Source organism: Thamnophis elegans, chromosome 8 (assembly GCF_009769535.1).
Source record: "Thamnophis elegans isolate rThaEle1 chromosome 8, rThaEle1.pri, whole genome shotgun sequence".
NCBI lineage: Eukaryota > Metazoa > Chordata > Lepidosauria > Squamata > Colubridae > Thamnophis > Thamnophis elegans.
The window spans coordinates 71,231,666-71,244,265 of record NC_045548.1 but is presented as its reverse complement, the minus strand read 5'-3'; the positions used below and the strand labels follow the sequence as shown (position 1 = coordinate 71,244,265).

At 39.8% G+C, this 12,600-nt stretch overlaps 1 protein-coding gene across 1 annotated transcript in view; it reads left to right on the top strand.

The window, feature by feature from the left end:
* The window catches only part of LOC116511978 (potassium voltage-gated channel subfamily KQT member 3-like), a 175,301-nt gene that overhangs the window by 81,225 nt on the left and 81,476 nt on the right, over window positions 1–12,600 (top strand). The gene's annotated exons all lie outside the window — the stretch shown is intronic.

The window sequence follows — 12,600 nt, the reverse complement described above, 5'->3', positions numbered from 1 at the left end:
GTGAGTAAAAGGAAAAAGGATGCCATGCTAGGAGGAGATTCTATGGTGGGGGAACCGGACTTCCGGTCGGCTCCATAATTTGAACAGGGATTTCTGGTTAGGACCTTTGTGGCTCTTTGAGTGTTTAAGGTTGCCGACCACTGCATTACCCTTACTAGGTCATCAGTGCTAATGTTTGGAAGGACAATCCATCTGGTTCAGTTCCAAGACAGGAGAAAAGTGCTGGAAATAAAATGGAAGCTGATTGGAAGGAAGGATTCCATTTATTGATGAACAGCACCATAACAGCATGCCGTTCTGGGACAGCCAACAGATTATCTTGATGAGCACAAGGATTTCTATACAGTTTCTGAAATGCTGCAGGGGGTTGTGCAATGTAGCGAGCTCTGTGTCTTTTGCTATTCTAATGGTGGTGGGCCAATCCTATTATGTCCTAAAGGTCCTGTCCTGTCCTTCTTAATCCCATCAACTGGACCTTAAGATGTTTTGTTGATGAATAGATTGGCCCGGATTTCTTAATGGGTACAAAATATCCATCTCTGAAAGCTTCAGGCATCTGCTGGAGGTTGTTTTGCTGAGCAGGAAGATTGGAGATGCTCTCTCCCTTTAAGGACATGCTTCTCCATTTCTCCTTTGGGGAAATATAATATTCTTCCTCTTTTGATATCCCCCAAAATATTTCATTCTCTGGGAGGGTGTGCACATGTGATTACTTCTTAATGTCAGGTTTCCGAAAGATGCTCTAATTAATTTACGAGCCTCAAGCCAAGTTTCAAAAGAAATCCAGTCATTTATTAGGAACAACATCTCGGCAATACCCGCGTGGAGTCAGATCTAACCTCAGTTTAATTATGGCTGAACTTTACTCCAGTTTCTCCCCTCAGTCTGTGTCATAAATCACATTCACCAACGAGGTGCTGCAGCTGGTTGTAAAATTTCACGCCTCACAAGCCTGCTGTAGTAATCTGAGATCAGACTCTAGCCGAAGGTATATGTGGAATTCTTTGCCCCCTTTCCTCCAATGTCAACTTGATAACAGACATGGAAATGCTTTGCAAGTTGACAGTCAGCTCCCCTCACTTCCCGAAGGCGACCTGTGCGAAACAAAAATAATTTTACTACAGGTATAGAATTTAGGGATGCGTGTCTACCCACCCCCCAAGATAGCTTGGATTTTCTGCATGGAATTTTGCTACATAAGGCAAACAGCCTGAATATTTCTACTTTTTACCCAAGATGCCTCTGATAAGGGGTAGCCCTATCACTTGATTAAGTATTGGAATTAGTAAGTATTGGAGTTAGCAAGGAGTGCTGTTTGCTGTCCTTTTATATTCTGATGTCTGTGTGGGTGTGGGCAGTTTTAGAGATTCTTTGGTCGGGCTATTTACTGATTGGAGTATTGCTTACAATACTTGATCGTTGGTCTGAAATTAACCTTGGAGTTAATTTATGCTGATCTGGGTGGTGATTATTGATGGAGAGGTGCTGGAGTCCTTTCCTCTTTTGGGTTGGTTGATTGTTTCTTTTTCACAGTCTGTAGATGTTGTTAATGTCTATGTGTTTATCGATGGCTGATTTGTCCAAGTGTCAGGGTTCTAGAAATATTCCCTGGCATTTTTGGACTTGGCCTGGTCTAGGATTGTCACATTTTTCCCAATTGTGGGAAGGTTCCCAATAAATATACTGGGTAGCCGAGCAACCCAAGTTTAGCCACATAACTCAGGAGGAGGTGACCTTCAGAACTTCCGATCCAGGTCGTAAGTCTCCTCTTTTTTTGAGTTCGGCGTAACTTCAAACAGTTGGTAAAGGATCAGTCGTAAGTCGAGGACTACCAGTAGTACACAGTAGAGAATAAGAAGTGTGGTTGGACGGAGGAACATATCCAGAATTAGCAGTGGGGACACTACCAATAGGACAAGCATGAAGGAAAGATAGAAGGAATATGTGTGGCAAACTCACGGAGGAAGGAAGAATAAGGAAGACGTCTCGTCTTTGCCAATAGCAACTACTTGATAGGAGCCTAATACAGCAAAGGCAAAAAAACCCTGTTCCATTTTCATGGTTGCTCAACATCCATTTCTCAGATAAAAATAGTTTTGAGTCCAAGAGAGGAATGGCAGCTCAAACTGATTTATGGACTAAGTATCAGTAGCATTTCTCTGCCAGTTATATTATTTGTCAGAAATTGACGATTCCCCCGAGTTATATGTTAACTGGTAAGCCAGAGCTACTGCTAAGTGCTTGTAAAATTGTAAAACTGAGGCTGCAGATCTTACTTTGGCTTCAGGTCCACATTACGCCTTGAGTAGGACCTGGCCTGGTGAGGGCTGAGAAGGGTTGATTGGTCAAGAGTCCACTCCAGTAGCTTTCTTGGTTGACAGTGGACTCCAATGTAGCTCCTGAATGCCCTAGGAGGCCACAAGTAGCAACACCAATCTAGACTCATATACCACTTTACAGCCCTCTCTAAGCAGTTTACAGAGTCAGCCTATTGCCCCCAACAATCTGGGTCCTCATTTTACCCATGTTGGAAAGATGGAAGGCTGAATCAACCTTGAGCCTGGTGAGATCTGAACTGCTGAAGTATTGTGTTGTGTGCGTGTGCGCACGCGCGCACACACACACTGAGGAAGCTCTACCAATCTCATTGTACATGGGTTATGCACTGACAATAAAGTATTATTATTATAGCAGCCAGCAGTCAGCTGAAGTAGCCTGCAGTACTACACTCTATCCATTGCGCCACCTCAGTAACTCCTAAAGGCTCTGCACGGCCTTTTTGGTGAAAGGGTCGGGGTTTCGGGAGGCAAAAAAATGCTGTATTCAGTGTATAAGACGCACCCAGATTTTCATCCTCTTTTTTGAGGGAAAAAGGTGTGTCTTATACTCTGAAAAATACGGTAGCTACTATGATGTGAGGGAAACAGATTAATGTTATTAATTGTGGATCATTAATTAAGTGAAATGTTTACTATGCAAAATTAAATTTGAGGATATATATATTATCGATAGAAAAACAGAATAATCGTTGGAAATGAAATGTTAAATTTGATTAACCTGGAGGGGCAACTAATGATATTGTTTATAGATTAAGAAAGAAATTAAATTGGTAAATATGGAAAGAAAATAAGACGGATGAAATTTGAAATGGAAATACGATGTAAAATGAACTATGCATAAGAGAAGATGTAAGGGGGGAAAACTCAGGTAACGTTTGGTTTATAAAAGAAGTTAAATTATGTAACAAAAAAACTTCGTTTTATCTCTATCTCTATCTCTATCTCTATCTCTATCTCTATCTCTATCTCTGTCTGTCTGTCTGTCTGTCTGTCTGTCTGTCTGTCTGTCTGTCTATCTATCTATCTATCTATCTATCTATCTATCTATCTATCTATCTATCTATCTATCTATCTATCTATCTGAGGTGGCACAGTGGTTAAATGCAGCACTGCAGGCTACTTCAGCTGACTGCAGTTCTGCAGTTCGGCTGTTCAAATCTCACCGGCTCAGGGTTGACTCAGCCTTCCATCCTTCTGAGGTGGGTAAAATGAGGACCCGGATTGTTGGGGGCAATATGCTGACTCTGTAAACCGCTTAGAGAGGCCTGAAAGCCCTATGAAGCGGTATATAAGTCTAACTGCTATTGCTATTGCTATTGCTATTGCTATTGCTATTGCTATCATCTATCTATCTATCTATCTATCTATCTATCTATCTATCTATCTATCTATCTATCTATCTAATAAAAATATAATAATAGCAACAATTCTGAATTGTGCTTCTCCACAAGTTTCAACCCAGGCAAGAGGGAATACTAGAAATGGGCAGGTAATGAAATATTAATGAGACCAGTTATCTAATCTTCTCCTGGGGATTTGACAGATGAATTCAGTGCAGCCTGGTGGTGTTGTGCTGTTGCTGGAGTTTTACAGCTCCCAGATGAATAGCTGGATTCCTTTATTAGGCCCAGCTGAAATGTGGTGGGTTTGCTTTGGGCTTAGCCGAATGTATGAGCCCAGCCAAGGGAATAATGGGAAGACGTTCCTGTCTCAATTTAACAATTTCATATTGGTTAGAGCGCTGGGCTTGAATTGAAGGTTGAATAGTCTCTCTCTTTTTAAATTTTGTTTTTAAAATTATACAGTTTTCTTCATTTTACATCACAGTTTCAGTTTTGCAACAACTCTACACTGGTTTATATCCACAGATTTTTTTAAAAGTTTTTTTTTAATTTTAAAACAAACAAACATACATATAACATAAAAAATATCATTGGTTACATATCTATTTAGCATGTCGTTTGGTCACATTTGTGTGTTACCGTGTTCAGTTGCAAATAAAATCAGTAGTTATCAACCCAATATACATTAGTACATTGATTATCATTGTAAATCATATATTCAGTTTACTCTTATAATTTCTTCCTTTTAAACATGCATTCTAAAGATTAAATTCATATATATGCCAACTATCTGTTACATCATTGTAAATCTATTTAATAATAACATATCTTTATGATATCATCTATCTTATTCTGGTATTTCTTGCAATATATATATATATATATATATATATATATATATATATATATATATATATATATATATATATATATATATATATATATATATATATATATATATATATATATATATATACCTTCCTCCCATATTTGGGCATACCAGGGGTTGTGACTTTAAATATATACCTTTCTCCCTGGCTCAGTGGATAACAGAGGACAGCCTGTGGCTTAGTGGTTAATACATCTGCCTAATATGCAATACAGCCCAGGTTCGAATCCCAGTAAGGTTATGGCTAGCTGATGAGAGCTAAATAGTTTGAAATAGATCTATACTAGTCTCCCTTTATTTATTTATCAGCACAAACACAACATACATACATACATACATACATACATACATACATACATACATACATATGTTGTGTTTATACTGATAAATAAATAAAGGTGACCCTTTTATATATACATATACGTATACGTATACGTATACGTATACGTATACGTATACGTATAGATATACATATACATATGCATATACATATACACATACACATACACATACCTATACACATACATACATACATACATACATACATACATATGTTCACCAACATTTTATATTTGTGTATCATTACTTTCAATTGTATGTAAAATCATAAAATATCTATCGAATGTATATAAATATATCTTTATCATTGTGTCTCATATATTCAACTACAATGATTATTTCTTCATTTTAAACAAAATATTCTAAATATTCAATTCATATATATACCAATATTCCATTACTTTGTTATAAATCTATAGAATATATATATTCAATTCATATATAAACCAATACCCCATTACATTGTTATCAATCTATAAAATCTATATAAAAGTAATATGTCTTTATAGTATCTCCTATCACGTTCTATTATTACAATTCAAAATTATGGTAGGTTTTTTCCAACATTTATATATACTACCATGTATACATTACATAGTTACCATTTTAGATATTTTTTTACCTTTTACTTTTCTGTAACATCTTATTGTTATTTACTCTTATATAGGGGTGGATTGCCGCCGGCTTTATTTATTTATTTATTTATTTATTTATATTTGTCAACAAGTGCAAGGAAACAAGTAGGAAAAACACATGAAAAAAATGGCACAAATAAATGGACAAAAAAAAGCAAAACATAGTTATAAACGCATAAAAAGAGTACATATAAATGGGACACTAGGACAGGGATGGTAGGCGTGCCGGTGCACTTGTGCATGCTCCCTAAGGGGCCCTCTTAAGAAATGCGGCCTGCCACACACCCAAACTGCTTCTCTTGGCGGCGCCAATGGCACCGCCATCTTGTTTTCTGTTTCTGCACATGCACAGAAACAATTTTTTAGTACTATGCATGCATGCGTGCAGCACGTCCCTGAGCAAACTGGTAGTAGCAGCAGCCAGAACCCACCCCTGGTATAGACCTGGTTTTACACACCTAACAGGTGTCCCTCTTTCATTAAGACCTGACATGGTTACAAAAATCGAAATAGCCACAAGATGGCAACAATCAGACGCCCCACCCCACCCCCATTAAGCCTTTTTTCTTTCTTTTTTTCTTTCTTTCTTTCTTCCTTTCTTTCTCTTTCTCTCTCTGTGTGAGTCTGTGTGTGTGTGTGTGTGTCAGTGGTGGGTTTCAAAAATTTTTGGAACCTCTTCTGTAGGTGTGGCCTGCTTTCTGATGGAACCTCTTCTAACTGGTTCAGTAGATTTGACGAACCGGTTCTACCGAACTGGTGTGAACTGGTAGGAACCCACCTCTGCCGCACAGAATCAAAACAGGTAACCCAACGCTAACAGATGGGCTACTGAAATTAAAAGATTGTACCATCTCACCCACACCTTGCCTTCCCTTGCCTTGGCTTGCTCTTTCCTTTCCTTTCCTTTCCTTTCCTTTCCTTTCCTTTCCTTTCCTTCCCTTCCCTTCCCTTCCCTTCCCCTCCCCTCCCCTCCCCTCCCTTCCTTTCCTTTCCTTTCCTCTCCTCTCCTCTCTCTCCTCTCCTTTCCTTTTAGATCTCTTTTATTTGACATTAACTCATTTTTGTGGCCTTTCATGCTGCAGAAAACAATATGAAGTCATATAAGGGCGGTGTCCTGTCCTCCCCATCTGCTAGTCGTAGCTTGTAGGACACGCCAGGTTCACAGCTTCATGGAAGAACATGAAAACAGGAATGACATCATTCGTGAACAGCGTCAGTGTTTTAGTAATGAATGGCCCTTAATCACCACCTGCCTGTAGTACTTGATGCGCTCTGCTTGTCCTTTCTTTTGGAAAACAGTCTTAACTTGATTTTTTTAAAAAAACCAAATCTAATGTCAGAGAGGTATGATTTCTCCCGCTCACAAAGCCTGTGATTCCCAGCTGTTAATCTTGCCTCAAGGTTCTTGTGCGTGAGCCACTTGCAACAAGCACAACAAGTTTATATCTAGAATGTCTGGGTTTTTTCCCCCCATCCCTGATCAAAAATTATATTTGATTACCTAGTTTATCTGAAGCAGCATGCTCTCTAGATCTTTGTGTGTACAAGTGGTGCAGGAGGGGGTCAGGCTGTGCATTATCTTAAAGCTATTTCTGGCAGATGCACCTTGTTCTTTGGTGTGACAATAAATATAGGGGATCCTGAAACAGGCAAAACTAGCCTTGTTGTGAATTGTCACACTTAAAACCTATATTTCTACCTATATTTTGGTTCTTGCATGTGGAGTAGAGTAGAATAGAATAAGGAATAGAATAGAATAGAATTCTTTATTGGCCAAGTGTGTAGAGTAGAATAGAATAGAATAGAATAAGGAATAGAATAGAATTCTTTATTGGCCAAGTGTGTAGAGTAGAATAGAATAGAATAGAATAAGGAATAGAATAGAATTCTTTATTGGCCAAGTGTGTAGAGTAGAGTAGAGTAGAATAGAATAGAATAAGGAATAGAATGGAATAGAATAGAATTCTTTATTGGCCAAGTGTGTAGTGTAGATTAGATTAGAGTAGAGTGGAATAGAATAAGGAATAGAATGGAATAGAATAGAATACTTTATTGGCCATATGTGTAGTGTAGATTAGAGTAGAGTAGAGTAGAATAGAATAAGGAATAGAATGGAATAGAATAGAATTCTTTATTGGCCAAGTGTGTAGTGTAGTGTAGTGTAGTGTCGTGTAGTGTAGTGTAGTGTAGTGTAGTGTAGTGTAGTGTAGAGTAGAGTAGAGTAGAGTAGAGTAGAATAGAATAGAATAAGGAATAGAATGGAATAGAATAGAATTCTTTATTGGCCAAGTGTGTAGAGTAGAGTAGAGTAGAGTAGAGTAGAGTAGAGTAGAGTAGAGTAGAGTAGAGTAGAGTAGAGTAGAAAATGTGTTTTGTAATTTTTGGTTTAAACTTTTCTGCCTATTGGGTGAATTCAGACATAATTTCTGTACAATTTTGTTCTTAGCCGTGTGGCTGCATTTTTATTAGTGTTAGTCTTGCTTACATGTGTGTGTGTGTGTGTTTCTGGTGGGTCTAGCCATTTTGTTTCATTTGTGGTTCACTAGATTGTACGCATCAAGAAAATCGACTGATTTTAATAGTCAGGTGAATGCAAGCTATGCTGTGGTGGAATGTGGTGCTGAGTTTTTTTTATTTTATTTATTTATTTTTATTTATTTTTTTGTCAACAAGTACAAGGAAACAAGTATGAAAACACATGGAAAAAATGGCACAAATAAATGGATATAAAAAAGCAAAACATAGCCATAAACTCATACAAATAGCACATATAAATATAGGGCAGGGAAGGTAGGAACGCTGGTGCGCTTATGCACGCCCCCTTATGGACCTCTTAAGAAATGCGTAAGGTCCACAGTAGACAGCTTAAGGTAAAAGGTATGAGGGTTAGAGGAACTAACAACAGGATCAGTTCCAAAATTTACTATTCTATTGCTGAAATCGTTTTTCCTGCAATCAAGATTAGAACGGATTACATTTAAGTTTGTATCTATTGATAGCCCCTGTATTATTGCAGTTGAAGTAAAAGCAGTCATTAACAGGTAGGGCGTTATAGTTGAAGGAAGGAATAATGAGATGGCTAAACAGCCTTGAGTCCTTTGTGGGGAGGGAGAGGGTGAAGGAAGATAAATGAGAAAGGGGGAGAGAATGCAAACTTGCCACCCTCCTTTCTCTATTTTAAACCAATCAAAGTCAAGTGTACCCATCCATCTTCACCCATGGGAAATTAGTGAGGCTTCTCATCAAATTAAATTTGCTTCACAAGGTTTCTGTTGTTGGGATCAGGGGTGGGATTCAGCCGGTTCGGACCAGTTTGGTGAACCGGTAGCTCCAATCATCAGCTGAGAGCGAACAAGGCGTGGCAAAGCTGTTTTACTCACAGGGGCTGCAGTAGAAGGTAAGTTTTCTCATGTCCTGTGTGCGATGCACGTTCTTAGCGAACCAGTTGTTGCACTGGTTAAATCCCACCCCTGGTTGGGAGGGGATAAAAAGGTAGTCCTCAACATACGATTGAGCTCAAAATTTCTGTTGCTATCCATCTCCAAGAGGATGTTTCTCCATTTCTCCCTTTAGGGAAATATTCTGCCTTTTTAATATTTCCTAAAATATTTCATTCTTCTAGGAGATGTGGTGGATGCTAACGTTCTACAGCATCAAACACCCCCCTTTGGATATCCACAGCATGAGAGGGTGGGGGGAGGAAATAGGTAAACTGATCATGTACAATGTAATCACATTTTGGCTCTGAAATCACCAGTGATCCATTTTCCCCAGGGCTCGAGTTCCATTATTTCAGCATAATTTATTTTAATTTCATTTAATTTTCTGTACCCTGCTTGGTGAGTCAAAATAGAAGGAAACAGATTGATACAGCTTGGGCACCACAAAAATGAAGAAGAATGTAACTGTTTTACGCACTTTTAAATGTTTTAAAACTTATCTGTGCATGTATCATAGCCACACACACTGGCTGGGATCACATATTCTTTTGCAGTAGAGTGTAGAATAGAATAACATAGTTGGAAGGGACCTTGGAGGTCTTCTAGTCCAACCCCCTGCTTAGGCAGGAAACCCCACATCACTTCAGACAAATGGTTATCCAACATCTTCTTAAAAACTTCCAGTGTTGGAGCGTTCACAACTTCTGGAGGTAACTCGTTCCACTGATTAATTGTTCTCAACATCAGGACATTTCTCTGCCGTTCTAAGTTGCTTCTCTCCTCGATTAGTTTCCACCCATTGCTTCTTGTTCTACCTTCAGGTGCTTTGGAGAATAACTTGACACCCTCTTCTGTGTGACAGTTCTGCTCTGGCCACCACAGGTGGCCCCAAAACTATTGATGTAGGGCTGGCCAAGCCCACCCTGGCTGTGCCCCCCCAAGCCAAACTCAACCCTGATGCAGCCCTCAATGAAATCAAGTTTGACACCCCTGTATTGTGTCCTAATGGTCATGTCCTGTTCTTAAAATTTGGTTGGAGGGGGATGTAAATTTTAATCCCATCGCTGGAGGTGAAGATGTTTTATTCGTGAATAGGCTGGCCCAGTCTTTCTTGTAGTTGTTGTTCTTAATTACAAAGTTGTGTCTGACCCATCACGACTCCATGGACAATGTTCCTCCAGGCCTTCCTGTCCCCTACCATCCTCTGGAGTCCATTCAAACTCACGCCGATTGCTTTGGTGACTCCATCCAGCCACCTCATTCTCTGCTGTCCCCTTCTTCTTTTGCCCCCAATCTTTCCCAGCGTTAGGCTCTTCTCCAGTGATTCTTTCTTAATGGGCACAAAATATTCATCCCTAAAGACTTCAGGCATCTGCTGGAGGCTGTTTCCTACAGCAGGAAGACGGGGGCTGCTTTCTGCCTTTAAGAACATGTTTCCCCATTTCTCCTTTGGGGAAATATACCATCATATTCTTCCTCTTTTAATATCCCCCCAAATATTTCATTCTCTAGGACGGGTGGGTGGGTGGGTGGAGGTGCATGACTACTTCTTACAGAGCATGAACTGAGCATGTTCCAATTGCACAGCTAATAAAAACAACAGGTTTGGGGTCCAGAAATCATATCAGGGTATGTAAAGTTACAAGTCTAGAATTTAAATTGCTTCCTTGTTCCCCACAAGCTTTGATGAAATAAGTGATGGAGATCAATATTATTTTATTGTGCCCAGGATATTATTCCTGGAAAGTGACTAGCAAAATCTGTAATTACCTTCAGTTGTCCAAAATTATGATTTGTTACCTGAGAAACATTACAGTAGGGATCCAAGTAACAGCCTTTGTCTTCATTTCTGGAAGTTGCAGTTATTTTTAGTAGCTTCTTCAATGTTTTCACCGTCACCAAAAACTTGTACTGATTTCAAAGTATAAAAACAGTGATAAATGTGAATTGCCTTTTAGAAGATTCTTTGGCGAGCCAGCAAATAAGGCAGTCCTTTGAAGTAGGACTTCATAGCCCGAAGCAACCCATTTCTCCCTAAGCCTACAGAGGCCTGAGTCACCACTGAGCTAAGCCATAATTTGCTCAATCATGATCCATTGTGTAAACCAGGCAGCTGGTTGGATTCGCACCAGACACAACAGTTCGGAGCTTGTCACATCTCGCTAACGCAGGGAGCGTTTTGTTTGATTTTTGACTTCACAGATTGGGTGAAATCCATCCATTCCAATGTGGAAAAATCCTGATTTATGACTAAGCAACTCATGTCTTCTGGATTGAAACCATCTGCAGAACCAATATCCAATATCTCAGGGGCTTCCACAAAGAAGAGGAAGTCAAGCTATTCTCCAAAGCACCCGAGGGCAGGACAAGAAGCAATGGGTGGAAACTAATCAAGGAGAGAAGGAACTCAGAACTGAGGAGGAATTTCCTGACAGTTTGAACAATGAATCAGTGGAACAGAAGTTGCCTCCAGAAGTTGTGAATGCTCCAACACTGGAAGTCTTTAAGAAGATGTTGGATAGCCATTTATCTGAAACGGTATAGGGTTTCCTGCCTAGGCAGGGGGTTGGACTAGAAGACCTCCAAGGTCCCTTCCAACTCTGCTATTCTATTTATTCTATTCTATTCTATTCTAGTTGTCAGCAAAGAGATACAACTGTGCTAATTCTTAGCTGCCATCTACTGTTTGTCTGGAATTTTGCAGCCCAGATCGATGAGCCCTACCTAACTAATTCTGCTTTGTATAAAGGGGCCCAAGATTTATTTATTTTTTGGTGGGGGCGGGTGACATGGGACACCAGTAGCAAAGCTGTAAATGAAGTGGCAACTAATAGAACAGGGTTGAATCTGCTGGGATTTGCAATACGAGACGTTAACTGAGCATTAAGAGACTGCTGACTTTCTAGAAATTTGGCTTGCTCAGCTTCCTCCGTAGAGGGATGGCCATGTGTGAGTTGCAAAGTGTAAACTGAATGAAATATTCTGCCTCACAGGAGCATGGATACAGTTCTGCAGAAACCTCCAATAAGTGGGCTTAGTGAAGCTTTGCAGGGCGCAACTTCTCGCCCTCGGCTTGATCAAGAAATTAATATTTTCCCTCTGTCTTCCCACTTTCCTTATATCTGCGTTCAGATCTTTATCTTGCATCGCTTCGGAGGATATCAGCAGCAGGGAATTAATGGAGCCCTCATGCAGAAAGCGGCTCCCTTAATTAAAAAGGATAGTAAAAAGAAAATAGCAACACACGAGAGAAGTCAAAGCCAAATCGGCCCCTTTACGTTCCTTGATGATTCTTCTCATCAGTTTCTCATTCCTGCTGTTCTCCCCAGCTGCTAATTCTGAGTGTTGGAGGAAGAAATGTCCATCTGGGTTCAGTTCCAAGTGGGGAGAAAGACACTGGAAACATGGAGGCTGCTTGGAAAGATGGTTTAATGGTGGACAGGATCACATGAGTTGGAGCTCCTGGGCGAAAAGGGAAGAGATGCTGAGAGTGCCCCGGTTTTATGCACTCTCTGGGTCCCATCCCAGAGCTTCCTGTGCAAGAAATGCACTCTGATTGGTGGTCAGACTCCAAGGGGGCAGGGCAGGGGTGAAATCCAGCATTCCTCGAGTCTC